This window comes from Manduca sexta, chromosome 23 (assembly GCF_014839805.1).
Source record: "Manduca sexta isolate Smith_Timp_Sample1 chromosome 23, JHU_Msex_v1.0, whole genome shotgun sequence".
NCBI lineage: Eukaryota > Metazoa > Arthropoda > Insecta > Lepidoptera > Sphingidae > Manduca > Manduca sexta.
This window is the reverse complement of record NC_051137.1, coordinates 8,569,898-8,594,997: the sequence shown is the minus strand read 5'-3', so window position 1 is coordinate 8,594,997 and position 25,100 is coordinate 8,569,898. Positions and strand designations below refer to the sequence as shown.

At 33.8% G+C, this 25,100-nt stretch overlaps 1 protein-coding gene across 1 annotated transcript in view; it reads left to right on the top strand.

The window, feature by feature from the left end:
• Positions 1-1,815: 1,815 nt before the first annotated feature.
• The window catches only part of LOC115447139 (trissin receptor), a 105,269-nt gene continuing 81,984 nt past the window's right edge, over positions 1,816-25,100 (top strand). Inside the window, 1 exon segment of the mRNA XM_037442049.1 lies at positions 1,816-2,020. The gene's annotated coding sequence lies outside the window, so the exon portion shown is untranslated.

The following is a 25,100-nucleotide window of genomic DNA, read 5'->3' as shown; positions in this document are numbered from 1 at the left end:
CCGAACGCTAACATACTGTTCATGTGACTGTTACTTTAAAAGCTTTTATTTTATACTTGTTCTTGGAACCGAGTCTTAATGATAGATATGAAGTTTTATAATGGGGTTATAGACACGTATTTTTTTATTTATCCAAAAAATTAGGTCATATAAAATTAGGTAGTAAAAGAAATAGCACTGATAGAATTTCTCAAACCGGGTTGAAGTGATCGAAATTGAACTCTGGTGGAAGTAGTAAATTAGAAATAACAGAAAAAATTATAATGTTTGCACTGATGTACCTATCAATAATATTGATATCATTTGCTGTCTCCATTAATTGACCAAAACAAACATAGGCAAGTATCCTAATCAGTTTATCATATAGCCAATGTTGCCTAAATGCTGTATGAATATAAATACTTTTTCCATATGATTAAGCCACGTTGGAACCATTCTACGTGTGTAATCGAGCGAAACTATATTTTTTTTCCTATTGCCATTTACACGCAATGGAAAAAAAATGTAACGAAATGTACGCACCTTCTTTGGTATACTACCCCAATAGTGTAAACCCATTCATGTTGTAGATAAAAATAGCTACAGTGGGTCTCTACCACTTTAGTTAAATGAAACTGCTGTGAGGTATTTACTTTTCGTTAAACTTATGTTGTAATCAAATAATTACATTCCCTTTAAATCTCAGTACAAAGGGGATTTATTTTCATTTCTTTGATGACCAACCAGCTAGCAACGTAGTTTTCATAAAGAAAAGAATTAGCAAAAAATCTATGATCAATCAAACTACTTTAATATATTACTTAAATGATGAAACAGCGTTTAAGAAAAACTTATTATTTTATTTGTAAACAAAGTCATAAGGTGGTTACTAAGAACCAGCAATCATTTCAGCATTAATAAAATGATCAAAAAGGTAATTTATTGTAGATTAAAATTAACTAAAATTATACAAGTTACTTAAATGCAAATAAATAAAGAACGATATTTAGAAAGCAATGCTGATTTATTAAAACGCAATAAAATTTATACACTGAGTAATTGTTAAAAATGTTGAATTACTGCATATTGTGGTAAGACCTAATATTCATAATTTCATACCAAAAATATGACCATTTATATAAATAATAATTATAATATTAATCAAATTAAATACAATGACTTGTTTAAATAATACCAGAATAATTATAATGGCCTTATCGCATTATTAAAGGGTATAAACACGAAATACGAAAATTTTATACCTATCAAAAAAAATTATAGAACTACAGCAGTGGCGAAGGATGAAATATTCCGAAAGCGAACCCGATGCGACTTTAGGTAATAATAGTATGCATAAATGCGGCCTGGAAACCGTTCTAATGAGAATCAGATTTTACACAAATTATGACAGGGAAGCCGACAGGAATCGGGTTATATGGTCCTCCGCCATTGAACTACAGCGATTTATAAATTGGTTGGTAACAAACCAGTATAGTTAATAATTTATTGTACGAGTACGGAGAACAACTTTTTTTCAGCTATTTTTACATTATATTCTAAAAATGCAGGTAACATATAATAAACATCAAGTTTAAACATTTACGATAATATAGCCAGAAAATGTATCTGATTAATAGGTATTTGCATATTTTCACCTACGCTTATAGCCGATCCGTTAACACGCTCATTATTAAAAGGAAGAGTGAGGAAGCGTTGATCTGTTAATTTATTTTCATTCGACAAACATGTGGAAGTTGAAATTGCTTATATTCAGCGCATCTATGAAAGGGCTGCGCTTTCATTCTCAGTTTTCATTCAGTGTTCGCTTAGGCTGGCACGAGTTCGGTCGCAGTGCTTCCCGGCGCCGCCTAAAGCTACGTCCGCGCTGCGCCGCCCACCCGCCGCCTAACTCAAACACGCACCGATTTCTTTCAAATTTTAATGACATTTTTACTTTTTATGCGATAAATATCATGTGTTAAATTTTCTTATATGCTGTGAGTGTATAAAGTTCTTTTTATGTCTTAAACAAAGGCTAACGGTAAGTTTTTTTAAATTACTTACTCATTTAACGCTGTAATATTATTTATTCAATATAGTTATTCTGGTTATACCTAAGTTAATATTATCTGTAATTAATTTTTAAGTTAATGCCTATAGACAACAGAAAACAAAAAGAACCTACTCAATTATTAAACCGTTTCCGCGAATGTAACCGATAAATGTTTGGCACCTTTTGCTATAAAATATAATGGCTAGTAAAATAAACATTTAACAACCTATATGGGGCATTATTTTCATTGTTTATTTAGTTACGTCAATGATATTGCTTACAGGATATTAATTTTAACACTTAAATTATAAAGGCAAGTGTTTTATAATGTTTAAAGTGTTATATGATTATTATAGGGAAATAAGTATTTCCAGTTAAAAATTAATATAATTAACGATTCACCTTAACCAAATATACAATTATAAGGATGCTGATACTTCTGAGTGATTCTTTCAAGGCAATCACGGATTTGGTTGTGCTTCTAGTATTTTCAATCAGAACGGTAGTCACCTGCCATCAGGCCGCCTGCTAGATTTGCTTAGTGCCCACGTAAATCGAGAATAGTGAAGTACCATAAGTACTACGAAGTCGTAATATTTAATTTAATAAGTTCAGTAAAACCAAATTATTACTAACTTAACAGGCTGTAAAAGCACGAACCGGTGGGAACCGCAAACTAGTTGTTTTATTGTTATATTACATGCCTTTAACAAGGTGTTTTAACGGTTATAAAACTTTTAATGAGGTACTAATTCAGATCTTTTGTTTGCGGGTAGGTTGACTGTATCATGGTATGAATTTTTCTGCCGCCTAACAACAGCTTGCAAAGTGCAAACATTGTGTTCCGATTAGAAGTACATTGTATCCAATGTAAGTATTGCTTGTTTTGATGGTTAAAATGTGTTAAGTATAGGTATTATAGTGATTTGTAATTCGCCGTCGCGGGAGGTATTCCTTCTATTTATGGGTAATCAAGTGTAACGCTTAACATTAGACATGCGGCCGTCTTTTGTTATTATAAATAATAAAATTTCTTTACCAATACACGAAGCATTTTTTAAACAACTTGTACAAGGAAACAAGAATGTTATTGTTGTAGAATGTTTATATAAATACTTAATTTAAATAGAGAGACCTCACTTTTAGAACTGTCGAAAAAATAATAATAAGGAGAATTCACCCTTACAAAGGTCGAAAAAATTTTTATACTATAAATTGTTATATGTAGGTAAATAATTTATTGCCGGTAACAACTTTTTACTTTCAGTTTTGTCCAATATTTTTTGCGTGAATTACACGCGGGTATTGCCTATGTCACGTTCGTGGAGTCACAACGAAGCTTATTTATCTGCGGTCTGTTCTGGATTTTGCGCTAAAGTTGGATTAAAATATAGGTAACATTTGTTATTGTTATATTTAAATTTATATTTGTAAAAAAATAGTTTTCTACTAAGCACTTTTTTTGTTAATTATAGTTTCCATTGTTGTTAAACAAAGAAGACAGTATCCACAGTGTTCCTGGACATATTTATGAAATTCTATACCTAAGTATCGATTAAGTACAGATAATGCACCTCTGTATTGTTAAAAATTGATCTTGTGATAAGTACATTCAAACAAAAACTTGAGCTTCATGATAGTACAAATATTAAAACGGACACGTTATGATCGATACAACTAGAGAAATTATAAGAGTTCCATTCTTTGGTACGGATAACGAAACACTGGAATTACTTCCGTATTTCATTAGTAAACGTAACATTTTATAGGTATTCATCAGCTTTAACCTTCAGATCTACAAAGCTGACACTGAAAGACTTCACGGGGGATTATGATAAATTAATTATCTCCCGTGAAGTAGTAGCATATGAATACCTACTAGTAATTTAATTAACTGCTTAATTAATTACAAATTTATTTAAATTCTAAAATTGGGTTTTAATAGTCCAAAATAATATTTATAGGTTACGGAACCGATTAAAATACATTTTTTTTATATAACATATTGTAGGTACCTTATTTTTCACTAAGAGAGTGGTAGACTGTTTTTTTCATGGACTTATTATAATTGGTTCATAGCCGAAAATATTTGCAACAGAAACATATACAGGCATTATGTTCCTGTTTGGGATGTTATTTTGAGAATTCTCGGGGAGCAAGCTAAGAAATAGGTAGGTACATATTTGTGTTACCGCATATTCACAGCGAGAATGCTACTAGTGATATTGCCGCAAAATTGCCGTTAAATATGATGTCCTTAGGATTCTGAAAAGTAAACATAATATTATATTCGCAAAATGCATAGGTATTTGGTACACTATATTATGTTGGAACATTATAAATATAAATATTGTAAAACAAAGTCTCCTTTTCTTTCTGTCTGTATGTGTTAGACTTTCTCAACATCTACTGAACGGATTTTTATGACATTTGTTATGGAGATAGTTCAAGACCCTAGGAATGTTATAAGCTTTCTATCCCAGGAAAATAAGTAGCGGCATTTTTATCCCGGATAACTCCTTCACGCGGGTGGAGACGCGGGCAAAAACTAGTTGATTATAATTTTGCTTACAGCCCCTGTAACAGGCCCCTTAAGATTATTACAGATGTACTTAATTCATATTACTTATTGTGCATAATTATGCCAAGTTGAAAGTTCACAATAAGGATTATAGTCCACAAAGCATTTCCATCGTAATTGCTTCAATGGACCATTATCGAAACATTGTACCTCAACTAATTTACAACCATCAGCTATATTTAAGACAATGTATGGAATTGATTTCATTGTAAGCGTCTATTGCTTTGTTTGTGTAGTTCATTAAATCGAAATTTTATTAAGGAATGTTATGAACTTTAGTGAGTATATAAATAATATTAATTCGAAATGTTCAACTTTATACGCTTTTAATATACAAATTATGTTCAAGTCCATATTAATGAGAATGATAGGCGTCGAAACTTAAAATTGCAATTACGTGACTTGGCACGTTGGAAGTCGTCCGAACTAACTAACGAGTGTTAGTTATCTTTGTGGTAGTTATATCACATTGAATAAATCGGATAAAATATATTTTGCTGCGGGATTCGTTATGCACAATCCATTCTTATTAAACAATCTTGTTGGAATGATTTGAATGTCTTAAAGAAGGCTCAGTAATTAATAGAAAAATTGGCTTCATACTTTAAAAAAAACGTACTTGTAGCGAATATAAGCGAATATATGAATATAATCTTCTTGTAAAAAATCTAGATATACAAAACATAATCGTTACCAGTAATAAAGCCCGAAGGGGAAAGTATTGAAATTAGAAAAATGAAATGAATAATAAATGATAATGTTAAACATAATAAAGATTTTTCTTTTGTCGTTACTGACTGTTAAGAATTATTAGTTTATTTTGAGCCTCCTAAGAAGGTTATTTATATTTTTGATCTGCAGAATGCATAATATTATAATTTACTACCTTTTGTCTGCGGCTGCGGCGAATAATCATTTCTCGGGATAAAAAGTAAAAATAACAAAACCGGTTTTGTAGTACTTGACATTAGCGCGTAGCACAAACAAACTGCTTTGCTTTATATAGATATGAAAAAATTTCTTACACCTTCAGATGAAACCTTCGCCACATCAAGTATTTATTTCGTCACTTACCTAACCGACCCTTTCAGTCGGTGGGAAAATGAATTAACCTTAATACAGTCACATGTATTGTTATTTTACGTTAAGTTTAAAATGAATATTTTAAGTTCTTTGTTTACAGTTAAATACCTATACTCTTTTTGGCTTAGCTTCATGAACCTACGTGTCTCACGCCCTCCCCCTTCTGTCCTACAGAATCCTAATACTTAGTATTTTTTGACATCTGAACTGTTAGAACTGGACCGACGATATTTGTATAATAAGTTGAAGGATCGATGGTTGGAGGTCAATTTATAAGTCGCCAAACACCGTTATGAAACTAACAGACAATAAAACATTAAGTAAATGTTAATTCCATGATAGTTTCGTGTTTATCGGTAACAAGATGTTAGCGTCTGCGGAGCGTTTTACGTACAGTGAGTCGAAAAGATTTTCTTAGGCGTCAATTGCTTTTCATAAATCGCTTAGGTTATTTACAGGAGCCGAGTGTATTCTTATCGGAGATTGTCGCCGACACGCGTACGAGAATCTCTTCATGTGTAAACTAACTTGTAGAGGGAACAAGTGGAAGCGAGAATCCTCACAAGCAAGAATATCGTGTTATATTGTTGCTTTCAAGGATAAATTCTTAGGTAAACTGGGATGATATTGGGACGGACGAAAGGAATTTTTAGACAGTGAGAATCTTAATGTTCGTATTAGGGTAACGTAAATTACTGGATATTTTGGTTAGCCTTTCTATAAATGTTTGCTGTGGTTTACTTTCTTGGAGCTTGATCGTTAAAAGAATATCACTTAATATACTTAAATCACAAAGAGGGGATTTGTTCCTAATTGGTGACAACTTCGATTGCTTAATAATCGGATATTATAAAGGTTAATTTTCTATTACCTTAAATTGCATCAATGTCTATTATCGAATAATTTTAAACAAACTATTAAGACCGATTTAGCCTCAGATTTAGCATTCAATTGAAATAATAAATTAAGATATTATTACCCAAACAACTGGCTGGAGCGTTCATGTTTTCTACGAAAAAAAACATACTGAGTAACATTCCACATAAACAAACGTTTCTGTTCTGAATTAGACGATGGATACATGTATTTGTGTTCTTAGAAAAAAATGCAATATAATTAATTTAGATAAGAATACAAATCTGCAAGGTTAGTGTTATTGATTGCAATGAGGTGCTGTTGCTTATTCAGCCAGAAAAAATATACACAACCCACTATCCCGTGTTTAGATATGTTTTCAACCAGTTATCTGTGTAATATCAAAATTTAAAGAGTGTGTTCATAATCCGTATTTGAATAGATCGATTGATAGCAGCTCGGCCCGTATGAAAAATCTTTTCCAGAATAAAGTTCCACCGTGTACTTTCGACAAAAATGTACACCATAATTCTTGACATTGTTTATTTGTGTTCTAAATTTCATTATGTTGAGTTATTTTTGCGTTTACTGCTTACAAATACCGAAACATCTTCACAACCTTTCGCCTAATAATATTAGTGCCTTATTAATAGGAATTAAAAATGGCCACTATAACTACATAGCCAATTTCGTGCTACCAATGATCATAATTATCGAATACCGTTATCAGCCATGAGACGTCGAGGCTTTCCAAGAGATAATAATAAAACATAGCATCCTGAAGGGATTGTAAGATATAAGATAAGCAACAGTTTACTTAATCTAATAGTTAATTTACGTTTCCGAACAGAGAGTGCCGTACAGATTTATATAAGCTTACGTACATAGATGCTATGTATTGATAACAATATGCTGCTCGAAGTCTTTGAAGATACTCCGTAGAATCCAAACAATTAATACAATGCAACGCATCGCCATCTTATTTCTTTTGATTGTTGAATACCGTTGGGGCGATAAAGTTGATAAGAACTTAGCCAACGACAAATACAACGGCGTTGGGTTGTTGCGCTAAAATCATTTTATCGCGATTGTTTATGAACTAATAAAGGGCTAGTATTTATCTACACCTACTTATAACAATTATGTATTATAACTTAAGTAATAATCATCCTTTATGGTTTACTATTAGTTAATACAATCGCTACGAGATCCCAGGTTGGAAGCTCGGCTCGGGAAAAATGAATAAAGGCGTGTATTTGTATGTAATTAATGCGGAAAACATTTATTTAAATAAAATAGTTTATGCCCAAGAGATAGACATAGGTTACTTTCATTCTGGCAAATTAATGGTCCCACAGGACTTTTATTGCAGGGACTTTCATGCGGATGGTGACGATGAAAAGTCTTAATCAATAATGATTTCTTATGTTTACGCGAATGTGAAACGTTGAACTTAAACTATTACGGGTTTTATCGCGGTTTTATATCGTAATTTTCTCCCGACGTTATGTACTTATAGTCCCAATTCTTAAAATAGTTATATTTCAAAGTCTTAACGAAATTTTTAAAATGTGGTTTATACATAATAATATTTCCTGAACATGGTATACCGGCATTTCATAAATTTGTTTTGTTCGATTATTAAGCTCCAGTTGAAATTTTCCATTGCTGCCTTGGTTTAATGATTGCGAGTAAGAGGCCGTTCAAGTATTACGTAACGCAATTTTCGAAGAATTTTGACCCAATGTAACGCGCCGTAACATTTTTCTGTACGCCCCCGCCCCCACCCTCTCCACAAGTCATGTAACTCTGAAGTAATTTTTTTTTAATATACACAATTATTTTACGCAACATACCTTTTTTATTGTTTTAAAATAAAAAAACGATGTTACATAACGCTTTGTACGAAAGACCCCTCCCGCCCCTGTAACCCATCGTAACGTTTTACAAGACCGCCCCTCTCCTCCAAATTGCGTTATGTAATACTTGAACGACCCCTAAGGTAGCTGTGGGTCCTCGTCCAGGTCAGGAAAAATAATTATGAGATTTTTAAACATAAGTAACCTTTGACTGATCTCCTAGAAGGGATTGAAGTAAAAAAGACAGTCGTAAAAACAAATCCTAATTCATTGTACAATATGCGGTAACGCCACCGTTACCATATTAGCGTAATAAGAGGAAAATTATGATTTTATATTTAAGAAATTGAGGTCAGACAGCATCTGATCATCTATTCTGAATCTTGTACAAAGAAATAATGGTGATTTTATTTCACTGAACTATTATAATCTTAACTGAAAATTATCTTCGTTATAAATGTGTTACAGAATTCCATTAACGAATCTATATTACAAAGTCCACGACGGTGGGTACTGATCTTATTTCTAAAATATAATTTGATTACAATTTCTCACCGTACCTCCATTTCATTTACCTTTATTACCCACTTTCATTAACTCATTTATTTCATTACTGTTGAACAATTTAAGACAATCAATGCTCTTTTGAGAAAATATTATATCTAGTTGTAAGTATTAATTATAATATTACCTTCGATTATTTTACTCTGAGAAGCCCTTTGCTACTTCCGACAAAACTAGCTAATTAGTTTAAGAGATTATAAAGCCTGGCAAACATACAGACAACCTAGTCAGGAAACAGTTTTGACTTAGTTTTGAAGACACAATTGTTGATAAGCACTTCTATTTTACATAAATAATACATATAGATTTAGATGGCACCTAGGCTGACTATTTCATGATTCGACTGCCTTGGTGGCGTAGTTATAATTTTATTGTACATGGTACGAGTACGACTACTGCGCTGAGGTCCTGGGTTCGAATCCTGGGTCAGGCCAAAATAATTGTGACTGGGTTTTTCCAACTTAAAAATATTACTCAGGCGCAGCTTGGAGTCAGGAAGTTGGCGATGTAACACCCCTGTGCCTCAGAAAACTCGTAAAGCCGTTGGTCCTGCGCCTGATCCCCTCTCCGGTCATGTCGGATTGCCGTCTCATCGGACTATCAGAGTGAAGGAACACAGAGTGTACCAGTGTATTGCGCCCACACTTGGGCACTATAATATCTCCTGCGTGCCTGGCGGATATCGCTGTTGAGATTGGCCGCCGTGGCCGAAAATTCGGCAAGGAGCATTATTTCATTAATAAATTATAATTTAATGTATAGATTAATTTATTCATTAAACACTATTGAAATATTCTTACGAGGACTACCTCTTCTAATAAGAAAGTCCAACAAAATTGCGCAAAGATATACAAACTATAAACTTTACTTTAACTATAATATAACTTATACATTTTACAGTTTCGTCTTGTTCAAGAAGAGGTCATGTTCGAGGTGACTGTTCGTACACTATTGTATTAGTGTGATCCTTAGGTACTTGACCTTATTTATATCCATTATAATATAATAAATATATTATAATTGCGAAAGTAACTGCGTCTGTCTGTTTATTATACTTTCACTTCTAAACCACTTAACTGACTTGATGACATTTGGGACGACGGAAGCAACCGAGAAAAAAGGACTTACGGTTCTTTTTTAAAATATTTTTCATAAACAGAATTCCGTAAAAGCTATAGTAATAACTTAATATTTTATAATGATTTCTTAATATTTTACTTTAAAAATGTTCATCTGACCAAACAAGTCCTATTTATCATTCATAATCAACTTTCCCGTCTACCATCTTGTTTCCGTTGAAAGAAGCAGGTCTTCTATATTAATATGAGCGGGATCTCAATGGAAAACAAAAATGTTACACGTAATGAATAAATAGCGATAAATCGCCAGGGCCCTTATTCTGTATGATAGTGTAAACGCGTAACGCGGCCGTGTCATGTTATCTTTGAGAAATGTGCGTGGAATGGTATTCTGTAAGCCAAATTTCTATAGTCCTAAACACGATGCGTTGTGTTACGTGCTTGTTACACACTGTCAAAATAACGTGCGGGATAGAGAATAAGGCCCCAGTTGTGGTTTGGTTTGATAGCTGGACGTAACTCTCGCTTTCATTGTGTTATTATCGCAACTATGGCCCAATTTTGTTTGTATACAGTAGGGTGGGATTTAAACTATTAGCTTTGACCAAATGTGTCATAAATATTAGCTTAACGTAATAGCTATAAGTCAAAGATAGAAAATATGAGTGTGTTCGGTGGAATTATATTTACCATCTTCTGCTTGATGCTTCTCCGGCTTTATCATTACTTTTTTGTGTGTTAAAAACGTATTATTTCTACCAGCACTACCTACGTCTGTTTGGGTGATTTTCAGAAGTGAATGATGTAATCTCTAAATGGATTTGGATAAAATTTTATAATGTTTTTTTTTTAGAATGGCTACAGTAGTTTGTATATCTATATTGCCATACAAACAATCGCAGAAACTAACCGATAAGTTCCATATAACATTATGTGGGTTCGTATTGCACGAACTAATACCTCTTCTGAATCGTGTAGAAGCGCGTGTCTAGTGCCTAGTGCTTACCGATGAGAATTCAAACTAGATCGCTCCCGGGTCGGCGGCTGGTCGTAAAATCTATTTGAAACTTCATTACAATAGATTCAAACTTTTGCGTCGAACCCACGCAACATAAGGCGGCATCAAATTATCTACATTAAACAACACTTAACCTCGGTTCATAGTTCAAATCAACCCTATTTTCATAGACAACTTATGACACACTATAAAATTTTAATTACAGAGTCTGCGGAATTAAATTTCGCTTACATCTTCTCATACATTACTTAATCAACGAATACCAACTTTTAATTGGTAAATGTTTCTTTTTTACTTGTTGACTAGTGTAGGTATAGAACGGTAATAGTCGAAACCAGCTGTATTTGTAAATGATTTTATTTAACAAGTACTTATAATATTATTATTATCTATTATGTAGATAAGTAGACTGTACCAAACTAGATAGATGTTTAATATAACACCAAACTACCTCTAATGAAATTTCATAAAATTAACCCGATTTACCTAATGGTACTAAAATAATAAGATTTTCGTTAACGTAGATACTGGTATTTTAGCTACAAGGTCTCTATGTTACGATGCAAAGGCGAATGAACCTAGTTAAACCATACCCCTACATTATATAAAATATTAATAAACCTGCCAGAATGTCATTCGATTTTATGTTAGAAGTTTGGAGGCAGGAACAGGGATGGCCTTAGCCACTCCGAGCGCCCTGGGCGAAACGTTTTTCGGCGACTTTTTTGTGCAGATTACATTAATATTTTTACTACCAAAAGCTACTGACTCTGCATCGAACTCGAGCCCCTGGCGGTGCTCTATGGTCCATAGAACTCTTAGAATCTTGTTGAAAAACCTTATCGAAGTTACCTAAACCGATTCTAACACATTTAGGTATATCTTTTTAGAAAGAAATTTCAAACAGGAGCATTTTAAAATGGTTAAAAATATTTTTAATTTCACTTGTTTATTTTGCGTAAAATTTATTTCGTGTATTTATGGCAACAGATATTGGAGGTTCGAGGAATCATGCTCATGCTCAATCACGCGGACCAGCTTTTATTTTCTCACATAAAAAGTATCTTATTTCTTTACTCAGCCGTATTTTAATTTCGAACACCGTAATTGGTACGGGATTTTATTTGTGAAAATGTAACGGAGTTACGTTAGCATTAAAATTATTAGTATTATAGATAACGTTTACACGTTGCACTTATTGTATTAATTCTCTAACTAATAAACTAGAGTACTATTAATGGTGGTGAATAGAACACCGGGTGAAAAAAATAGAAACTTAGGTTAAATTTGCTACACAGATAAACCGAACGATCTGTTAACTGAAGCTTCATTTTTAATTAAATAATTCTAAGTAAATTACTTTCTATCAGAGTAACGCTCACAATGTAAACTTCGATTTCTCCCCCAGTGAGTTTATTTACTCCTTTTTACTCGGTAGGTTTTAAATAAATCATGGGTACAGTTCTATTCACAATATTTTGGCAAGTCCTGTCTTTCTTGGCACAAAATTTTATAACAATATCATCGGAAAAGTTTGTTGTTTCTTCCTATTGTTGTTAACGCCAATGTACAATATGTATACACCCGGAGTTTATCGAGAGGGCACACAGATATATTCTGAAGCCATAGGCACGTTTTTTAAGAGATTTTTTTATCACAGTTAACCACCGCCCTTGTTCTTGCCCATGTTCTTATTTATCTCCTTTTTCGTTTGGTTAAAAAAACGATCGGTGACGTGGCATAAAAATACGGGGTAGAATCGAAATTCTTGGGGTCGTTGGTGATAATATCATATGAATATAGTATTAAATTACATGGAATTTTCCAATACTTGTGGAGTGATGCGGGCAGAGGCATCGAAAGTGTTAAAATATTCGGTATTGCCCTAGTTATTTACCGTACAAATGCCAATGGGTAAACATATAATAACCGTCTATACGGAGAGATCGCTACTTACAAAAAGTATTATCATTACTGAAGTTAATAATTATAAATAAGCCATGAAGTTTACAAACTAAGATTTGTTCAATACCATTATTTTTGTCTCGAATAGTTCTAGTTTGATGGATATTGTATTCCATGTAAATGAAGGCTGAACATCTAATATCTCAGAATGATCAATGTAGAACAGTGGCAAGCAGTGCTTTACAATGCAAAGTTCTGGGTAGTGAGAGGTTTTGTTACTTTATGGACGGTCGCTTCGCTTACAATAAGGCGTTCGTCTTGTTCGTCCGTTCATTTAATTAATTAAAAAGAATGAATTGGTTACCTTGACGATCTGATATATCATGGCAAAAAGTCTTGTTCATTCAGGCCAATGTTTGTACATTTCCTTTATCCAGTTAATTCTTATTTAAAAGCAAACACCGTGAATTGTTTGTTAAAATGTCAATATAAATACAAAGCACTATTTGCCTTTGTGCTCTTGTTCTTTGAAATGTAATGAAGTGAAAATGGCTTCCAAAACGTCCCTTGTTAAATATCGCGGTCTCGTAAGGTGTTAAGTGTTGCAGCAATGAAGTAAATTGCACTTAGATCAAAAGCGTGCTTGTACTTTTGGGTAGAACGTACTTTGACTCAAATGGCTTATTTTGATGCTTAATACATTATATGTGCTGCAATTGTTAAACAATTGTTAATCACTTTGATTTCAAAGTATGTTGATATTCAAGGAATCTACTCTTGGCATACCTCTTACTAATGTTATTATAAATGGGAACTTAGTGAAATTTTTTGGATGTTTGTCAGAGGTAAACCCAGAAACCACAGAACGGATTAAGATGAAATTTAGCATTCGGATAGATCATGTCTTGGATAGCAAGTAGAATAGAACTTTTTTCATCCAGTAATTTCCTTAGCTTTTGTGGGAAATAATTCAATTTAAATTGTAAGTGGTACTGAGATTGCGATATGGATCGTTATAGTGATTTAGGAACATTGTAGCGGAAAAGGGGTTTACGCTAGCAAAGCCACGATCAATAGTATTTATGAGATATTTTGTGTTCTTTTAACCGTTAAATCTCGGGCCATTGGAAGAAACCTAGCGTACAAACCAATAATGGAAAAACTACTAAATTAGAACCGCCAAAATTTTACAAAACTGGTTGTGAATAAAACGAAAACGAGGCTTGGAAAACAGTACCCCTAGCACCTTTACGGCTAGTGTATATTAGGTTATAGTTTCTTTTAAGTAAATTTTTGTATGAAAATTTGAATAGCGCCCTGTGAGGGTATTTGGAGCTAAAATATGGCAGCATAAACATTTGGCGTGGCGTGTAAAATTGTAATTCGAGCTTCGAATAGCAAATCGTGTAACAATGATAATGTATGGGAATTAGAAATAGATTTTTTTCACCTATATTATCGTCAACTAAAGAAAATTATTTAAACGTTAACATACTCGATAGCAGAGTTCTAAAGTTATATAGCGCGGACATTGGGAAGATTGTCATACAAAAATTTTGAGCTCATGCGATTTTTACTGAATCTACCGTGAAATAGCTAAACACCAATGTCAAATACGTCATATTTTTGCCGTAAAGTGTTTGTTATGTGCATATTAGTATATTTTCTTCAAATTTGTTATTTTTTTATTAATATCTTGGGATGCTGTGACATCTTGTCATACGAACATTTCAAATAAGACAATGACTTATTAGTTATTATTAATTGGTTATAACTTTTGAAGTACAAATCATGTCCTGAGGTCCAATCTATAACTAACTGTACTGTTTAATGCCTTTGGGCGATACGAATACTATAACTATAACTCGTTAATTCCTGCTAAGGGTAAAAGTAAAGGATATTAAAGTTAGTATATGTAGTCATGACGGACGATAGTGAACTTTATAAACAAAACAAATAAACATTGTCAGAATACTGAAAAGTTATATACTTAGCATTCCATCATTACCTTCGTACCCTGGTTCCGACATACAGTTGGTGTAACGTGCTTATTTACCACATATTTTACGGAAAGGATATAGTGTAGTTTAGCGTCGAGACGCCTGTGATTAACCCTTTCTTGAAAGGCCTAGACCGTGACAAACCGTTAAGGTCCTACCTTGAGCAGACTTCGCTTGGCCTTGAGCATTTGTTCCAAACATTTACGACGCACAAGTCACGGGCGGGAATATGCAATGATTTACGAATAATTCACAGGTTAAAAGGTCTTTTTTTAAAAAAAAACACTTCTAAATTGTTTCTTATTAAATTGTCTATCTAATAGTGTTGCATATAAATTCAAATGATGTTTACTTTAGGAGGAGATGTACAGAAACAACAATTGTAGTGCAATTTTCATTATGAAATTAATGAAACAATATCCACTCTACAATAAATTTGGAATGGCCAAAATAACGATAAAATATTCTAAGAATATGTCATTTTTTTCTTTTTATAATATATATTATAAATTTAATACAGATAACTCCTTTTGCTAAAGGCATCGCCTTTATAAGACTCACACAAATGTTAAATCTACGAAATGAGCCGAGGAATCTTTGGTTCAGAGTCTGTTGCTAATAGATAGAGACAATATAGTTATAATTGAGTTGTAAAAAGCAAGCGTTTTTAAAACAAAGTTCTTTTTTCTGTAATAACATGAAACTTAGAACCGAGTCAAATTATTGCTAAGTGTCGAAGATTTCATTGTGAATGTGAAAATAAACAAAAAAAAATACCTTTTAAATTATTTTAAACGATAGGAATTATCCAGAAGTTTAGTATAAGTTGATGATCAGATGAAAAATAAAATCCCCATCTCTTTTACTGCTGGAAAACAACCACATGAAACCTAAGACAATTATTCACATGGAATGAGGCGAGTGGACCAGTAAAACGACGGTATTGGGACTCGCTTGCTCAGCAGATGACACACATCATTTACTAACGCTCACGTTGAAGCTGAACACGAGCTTCAGTGAACATTCTAGAAGCATTGGTAGTTCAACGAAGGCTCTTTAGAAACCGAATATGTTACACCTGTAAAACATTATATGAAAGTTGAGCAAATATCGCTTTTAACCCGATGATGTAATATAAAGTGTAGTGAGCTCGAAAAAGGGCAATTTTAACTTCATGCGAGCTTAGAAACATATCACGAGCGGCCATGTTGTCACAAACAGCTCAAAGTAAACGTTTTATATCTGCTTCGCTTTAAGCCGGTGGTGAACAGATGACCCAGATATTTAAATGATTTAACTTCTGGTGTCCTCTTATGGACCGTCAAAATTGTGACTGGTACCTGTAAAGATGGCATCAGATTTAGTGAGTTGAGAGTAAATGCTAAGTGATTTGAGTTGTGGTTGGTGGTAACTCTTATTTGGCGTTCGTATTGTTTATCAACAGATGAGTGCTTGCTCGGCTCGTCCTTGTGTATATATTTATAAAAAAATAAATAATCTAAAACCCGATTACGAAAATAAGTAAAAGAACTGAAAAACATGAAATAAAAAAATATTCTTTTTGAAATCATAGTCTAAAATTACTTAATATACGGCTACGGCAAAGTGATTCCACTGCACCTGATGGTAAGTAGAGTGGGGTCCAATAGGGAACCGGCCTATGTTTGATTTTGTTCATTATTCTATATGTAATGGTTAATAATACGAAAAAAAGCACTCCTGCGAAAACTGCATAATTTTTTCTTAAAAAGTGGGCTAGTAATTCATATTTCAAATATTGTAACGTGCAGAAGTGTACGCGTTGTAGGGATATCACTTCATCTCTTTCTTTTGCACGCGTCGTAATTCCCGATGACATCAAATGTGGGCATTTCGTCTCTTTTCTGTTTCTTGTTAATTACACCTTTCACTGACATTCAAAGACTTAAAACTTGTTGATTTTTTACCGGATTTTGATAATTCCTTTTGTGGTATAACTTATACAGCGTAAATAAGTATTTGATAATAGTAAAGAACAAAAATGAGTCCGGTACCCTATTGAATGTCTACTAACGAAAGATGATTACCCCTCGGTAGTTGATGCAATCATGCCGGCCTGCTGGAAGCGGATATACACAGGCTGATCCCGGAACGCGACACACTTATCTACAAACTTAATAATTCACACATTGTATAAGTAGAAGGTAATAATGCCATTCTTAATTTCAAATGAAGCTCAGCCCCGGATCTTGAATTTTTTGAAGGCGGGGCAATATCTGGATAATGTCGCCCCCAACCACCTATATTTTTACTTTTGTCATCATCATCATCATCATCATTTCGCGCCCCACGGGAAATAATTTATGTGTGTTATATACTGGATGTCTCAGTAGTCAAAGTTGCGTTAATGATGAGATGTGTATTCGTCTGCCAAGTTTGAATTTGCCGTCCTCTAAATTCGCCGCCCGGGGCACGGGCCCTGGCTTGCCCCCCCCCCTAGATCCGGGGCTGATGAGGCTTCCTAGTGTCGCTTTGACCAAGTTCAATGAAAACGGATTCGAATTATCAGCCAATACGCATTCGACTTAATTCACAGCTACTGCCAAACGATGTAACGCTTTGCGTTCTCTATCGAATTTATAACAGGCGCTGCTAATTAAGTTTATCAATGTCGCCTATAATTGCATTACTATATAATAAATTTCAATTTACGATTCCGTTTACAAGCACAGTAGGTTAACAAAAAAAAACCTTATCCAATTTTATCCGGTGTTCACCCATCAACTTTCCGTTAGTATTGGATGGATGCTTATAAGAGGCGATGATGCACCTGATGAGGTGCTAGATTGAGCCTTAATCAATATAAAAAACTACTATTTAGAATCATGTTTTGTAAAAAAGAAGAAAACGACTGCCTCGGTGGCGTAGTTGTATTACGGTACTACTGCAGTGCTGAGGTATTGGGTTCGATCCCCGGGGCGGGCAAAGTGATATTGGGTAGTCACTTTGAAACTAATCAATCCGGAGCTTAGAATTTGTGCCCGCTATAGTAACAGGCTCGGATCACGTAATGGGACAGAATACGCATGGCGCAAATTGTGTACACCAGTTGTGCGTTGCGTTATTGCAGTGCGCCTCTCCCTACCCCTTCGGGGATAAAAAGCGGAACTGTGTGTGTATGTATTTTTAAAAATCCACAAAACCTAGGTAATGCCGCCTATTTTTACTATTTATTCAAATGTTCGGCATTACGGTAGGTGCGATAAACCAAAATAAGCCTAATATATTTACAGCCTAGTGTGTCTAGCATTCAGTACATTAAAGATTAAAGAACTGTAACATTAGAACCCCAGTAACCCTAATACATAATTCAAATAAAAATATCTCTCGTTAGTCGTTTGGGTATTTTTTCAACAAAATCCTCTAGTAGAGTGGTATAAAGTATTCAACCCTCTTTATTCGCTTCATTAAGCTTGTTCCGGTCGCGTAGGGATGGCAGTGCGGGAATCTAATAGGGTAATTATTCAGTAGATCTGGAATTTATTTACTTTGGTAATAGGTTTTACCCGCGATTCCACCTCTATTCCACGTCTGTCATATGAATCATTTAAATACAGATGGATTTAAAGAATTACCCTCGTATCGTTTTAAAACCTATTTAATATGGGAGTAGGTATTTGCATTTCGTATATTGAGGGTTTTACATTACTACAATATTGCAAAAAGTAATGTTTTTAGACCTTTAATCCAAAAATTACATCATAAAAAAGCAAATTCAAAATAATAATAATAATAATAATATCAGCCCTGTATTATATACTTGCCTACTGCTGAGCACGGGCCTCCTCTACTACTGAGAGGGATTAGGCCTTAAGTCCACCACGCTGGCCTAGTGCGGACTGGTAGACTTCACACACCTTCGAAATTCCTATAGAGTACTTCTCGGATGTGCAGGTTTTCTCACGATGTTTTCCTTCACCGTTAAAGCGAACGATAAATTCACAAAGAATACACACGTGATTTTTTAGAAAAGTCAGAGGTGTGTGCCCTTGGGATTTGAACCTGCGGACATTCGTCTTGGCAGACCGTTCCACACCCAACTAGGCTATCGCCGCTAAATTCAAAAACGTATAATAATTTTAAAAAATGTTATGAAGTCAATATTTATATGATTTTTAATATTTCTCTTCAATATAATGTATAGTTTCATCAAAATAATATTATATGCTAAGGTAAAAAGCCTGTTAGAAGATTATAATGACTTAACCTAATTTAAAGGGAATTTCTTAATCCTTTGAGGAGTAAAGTAATGCAAGGTGGTTTCTTATGTTTATATTGACATAAAACAAATTTTCGCATTTTATCACGGTTTTTTATATTACAGTTTTCTCCCGGTGTTTCGAAAACTTTCCAGCCTTCATGGAGGGGACTAGGATGTTGGTCAAATACATATTAGATACTCTCGCTATTAGAATAAAGAATTTTACTTTCCCCGAAAAAAATCGTTACCGTTCTTTCCTTACATAAATGTATTTAGAGTTAGAGGCGTTCTTCCTATCTCTTTATTATTGTTTCTAATCTTGCCCCTTTATAGAAGTAACAAGATTGTTACAAGCTCGATATCTCATTTTTAAACCTACTATGCGACATCGTAAATATTACTTATCTTGTACAATTAATTAAAAATGCAACGTATGCAACAGTAAGCTAAATGGTAATTGCATACAGGGTCTATGAAGACGCTATTACGTTAGCCACAATCTGATATTCAAGAAACGTATTTCACGCTAGATTCTTGCACATTATACAAGAAAATCTGCTAAAGCGACATTATGTTGAGTTTGAAATTGCGCCACTACGCTAGCGCGTTTTAAAATTGTTTTGCTTTGCACTTGTTTCTTTGTGGAATATGAACTTTTAATTAAAGTGGTAGTCACACTTGACGGCCGTTTTCAATAAACGATCACAATCTTTATCTTTGAACCGATGTCGAAAATGAACTAATTAAATTAAGTCATTTGTGAACCAATAAAAATATTTGTTCTGATTGGTAAGTTCTTGGGATAGATAAAAAAGTGGGATTGCGATCATTTATTGAAAATGGCGGTTAGTCTACAATGTGAATGAATTTTCGCCAAGTGTGTTTCATCCCATGATATGAGAGGAGGCGAGCCTATCGCCATATCGGGCACAAATTCCAGACTTCGGGCCGATACTGAGCAAAAAAAATCCAAATCTCAATTTGCCCGACCCGGGATTCGAGCCCAGGACTTCAGAGCGCTACCGTCCCGCGCATGCAGTACAACTATGCCGCCTTAATTAACACTTCCTATAAGATTGTCAGCCCAATCGTGATTGTCCTGTTGTGAGTCTAATGGTCGAGGAGATGAAGGAGGAGAAGGAGAATGGTGATCATTTAACATAAAGTGAATTGACTGTTTGCCGACTTGTATAATAAAAATCCTTTTCATAGAGTTAAAGTTTATTATTGACGTTGCTATAAAATATGTTTGTAGTAAGCCATATTGTCTGTAGTACAGGACTGGCATTCTTCACTGTTTTTTTTTCGGTTTAAAATCTCTGACGTCGTTAGCGGCCGTAAAACTATTTCCGTCAACTTTTTTTTGCAATGGATGTGCCTCGTCCTTTTAGAATGGAAGTAGCCAAAACAAAATAATAGAGATTATTCTCATTTGCAGCGCAGTTTATAAAATCAACGTCGAGGAAATTCCAGAGGGCCATTACGTACCTCCAAACAATAATCACCATCATGTCATCACTTTTATAACGAAAATATTAACGCGCCACAGTCTCTTGACTGCAGAAGCTAATATTTTTTTTAAAAAGATGTAATTATTTATATCGGAAAATGAAACGAATAATCATGGAAACCCTAGGTCCTCTAAAAGTAAAAATAAATGTTATATTGTAATATTTCCTTGCGCGTTAACGTTTAATGTAAAGGATTAGAATTCCTTCTAAAGTTAGATTAAATCCAGGGTTTCTGTAATTTAGTCTTCATTTTCTATTCTTTTAATATTTCCAAAAGCGTCATTGAACGACGTTTAAATACAACGTGTTGTATAAAAACACTCACAGATCGTTTCCGCATGACTGCTTCATGCTTGACGGTATACAAATCGAATTAATGGTTTGTACATTATAAACGAGTTATTTTTATTTCGTGTAATTCGCATTTGCCGAGTTTTTGCTGCTGTCATACGTCACTTAATGGATTTTGGGGACCCGTTTGTTTGTTTTAATAAATCCAGTAATCTGTGTAAAGTGATAGGCATGATGAAATAATACTTCAGATTAAAGCACGCTCCTTCGAACAACGCAAACATTTATTATTATATCACCAAAGTCTCGAGCGTTTGTATAAATTTAAAAAATCAAATTACTAAAAATAACATGAAAACAGTAAGACGACGACTATGGACCTGTTTCTTTAGACAAAAACAAATCGCTTCGAAGATAGCACGCAATTAGGTACAAGAATTATGTTTCGAGACAAATTTTAGCACGGAATTAAAGACAAACTAATAGTTACGCAAAATACGACGATTATTTATATAAATTGAAGTCCACGATGTAAAATAATTTTCTATATTAATCTTTTAATAACAGTCTATAGAAAGAATGAAACGGTTTCCATTCCCATCACCTTCTAACTATTTCTAAAACTCACCGTTAAAGCAAAAAATACCTTAATATACGGTAATATGGTATATTTATCCCAACTTTGTCATTCTTAACTCAAAGCCTATCATCCGGTACTGCATGCTTTACCTTTTTTTATTACTTTTTGTTGATTTATAACAATATTGATAGGTACCTATCCTCTTTTATTAAAGGACTCCATACACACAAATTGAATCAAAGTTCTACAAACAAACAAATCGAATCGCTGAAAGATTGGCGACGACAATATTGTTTGATAAAGCCATACGTACATACGTAATACGTATATCTACAATTCATTATAATGTTGCTATTATATAATATAGCTGAGTAAGTATGCCTTAGGTAAAATAATAGTAGATGAAATCCTGATGTTTGTGAATAATAATAGGCTGAAGTTGCTGCATTACCTTTATGTAAAAAAAATAATTGTAAAGTATATATTATATACCTAAATACGGAGTATTATCAAGTGAATAAAGATACCGGCTACCGCTAAGCGGATTTAGACTATTGAGAAAGCAAGTCCTTGATTCGACTCTTGTTCGGGGAACTATAACTTTTCAAAAGTTTACTGATTAATTAATAATTCTAATATTGTAGAAGAATTATAATATCTTTATATAAATACGTAATGAACAAAATTCGTGCCCCTTTTTAAGCACATTGATCGCACCGCCAAGTATGATATTTGACATAATTAAAGTTCATTTAGAGATACAGTGCAGGAAAATAATATATGTAACATGACTTATAAATTTATTAAGTTTAAAGGTCAAATTTCGACCACTGGACGACTAATAGTATCATGAAATCGGTCGCTTTTGCGATAATTGAAAACGTAATGGCTTATAAGCGAAAATGACAGAATTTCAAAATGCATGTAAACAGCAGTGGAGGAATAACTTAGTAAAGGTCTCCTCCCCCTCACTTCCAACCATTCTAACAAAGCTCCTCCTCCTGCCTCTTCTCTTCCTTTCCTCAATCCCCTCCCTTCTTCCTCCCGGGTCCCGTGACCGAATAGCTGCGGGTTGTCAGCGTACCGTCCGCTGGCACCCTCAGTGATAGCGGTAGGGCCCACCAAATCTTCATTGGGACTACCGTGGTTGCTAAGCCCGGGGATCGCTTGTACACCGTTAGCAAGGTACCCCCAGTGATAATCGCGGCAGTTCCCAAAAAAAAAAAAAGTATAGGTAACAATTGGGATAGTAAGTAATAACGTAGAATCTTTTATGTTGGCAACAACTTTATTTATTATCAGTTAATACTTAATAGGTTACTGGTTCATAGATAATATTACTATATTTTAGCTTGAGACAAGGTTACTCTTTGTTTCTTCACAAAATTACTAATTAGTATTTCGCGGAAATTTTCCAATAATTAATCAGTTATTTTAATGGCAGTATAAGAAGAAATCCTCCTAATTTATACTTTGTTTTGTAACAATGTTCCAAAATTACCATAGTAATCCTTATACTCAGTTGAATAGGAGCTGAGGTCACGCTAGCCCTGCCGTGGTAATCGAGAGAACAGTAAATCAAAGGCGGCCATTTCCTTTTACATTTTTGATTTATAAATCTTTCATCCTATGTTATTTCCATACATCTACTTAAGTTACAAATGCATTGTCTTATTTGGTGAACAGCAGTAAGAACGATAAGATAATCTAGTTAAACACGTTATAGAGCACAACCGCTTTTTCTTACTTACTGCTATATCGATCACCAGGGCAGAGTTTATTGCGGTGTAAAACACATGGGATATTGATAGGTCGCCTTGTTTTGATAGCGCGTATAATGCGTGCCTTATAATGTCTACGGAACCAATTAAACTGTGCGTTTATATTACGCGTGTCTGTTTAGCATGTTTTTTATCACGTGTATTGTGTTTATGCTGAGAGTAAACGAGCGTCCAACCAGTTGAGAAATTAGTCTACGCGTTTATTAATGTGTTGCCCACGGAGCACTTCCTTTGTTTGCGTAAAAATATTTTACAATATACCTAAACAAACTTGTGAATCAAGGTTTAAACCATGACTAGCGTGATGAAATACCTAAATGGAAACTTACAGGTATATTTTTTGGATTGAGGTAGATACTTACTCCCATAGCTGCCATTGCATTTTATTAAAACAAATAATTTGCAGAATATGGTAAACAGAGGACTTAAGGGAATTCCGGTCACAATAAAATTTATATAATTTTATTCTCCATTCATCCGTTTTATTGACCGTTACAGCCTGGACACATGAAATTTAAAAACCTTTATGCCTATATTTAATATTACTCTAATGGGGTTTATATTTGCGCTCTCGATAGAGTGGTCCACCAGAAAACATTCTAGGTAATATTAATATGTCAGCACGTATAGAAATAATGCTGATATGATTATGTGACAAGTAGTTATAAGATAATAATGCTACACAAACGACGGCAATTTAATAATTTAAATTAATTGTTTTGTACGAACCTTTACAGCGCAAGGTAATTGTACTTATAGTCAGTACATGTAACACACTGTCCTCGTTAGCTTATTAGTGTATTTATTTATGTATATGGTTATGTATATATGTATTAATATATTCATTACGTTTTTTATTATATACATTTGATTAATCTTTACTGTTTCATCCTTTCTATTTACTATACACATGCCTAGTTTGATATAGAGAGAATACCCTTGTCATTAAGAATTCCTCCTGTATACCACGTGTACAAAATGTTTTAAAGAAATCAATAAGTGAGGTCATCTAAGAGTAATCACCATCACTCTTAAACAGCCACACTGGCAGAGGAATTGTAGGCGTATTATTAACTGATATTTAAAGACAAAACATAGGAATTAGAGAGAGGAAGGAGAATCATTGGATTTCCAGCAAGAATCGATTAATTACTTAATTATAATATTACTTACCTACTAAAGCTACGAACTATATACCATCATTTTATATATACGCCGTATACCATACCACTATTATTTCATAAAGTAATTAGTGATCAACAATATACGGTATCACAGCTATATTGTATTTATCGAACTAAAAATATAAATAAATTGTACCTACCTTCTATTTTTATGATCATGGACATAGCTGGGGGGAGAAAGGCAAGGTTTGGCAGCGCGCACCTTAAATAGAAATATCTTTGTCCTCCCTAGAAAAAATATTGCTATCACAACAGCTTCGCGTGGTGCGGACCTTTCGTTGAAATCGACTAGCTTTTTTTGCGCCCATTAGTGTAACCCCTCGTAAACTAAATCTCTAGGTACAGTGGTAACTATTGGCTTAAATCAAATATCGAGAGTACAATGATAATAGTGTGTATATTATATTGTATTATAATATACTAAATAATTTAATGCAAATATGGCACGTTTCTCATGACTAAGAAAGACGTCGTTTTAATTGCCTACAGTCTACTGAATTAGGTAGGCACCGCATGCATTCAAATTGCACCTAATCA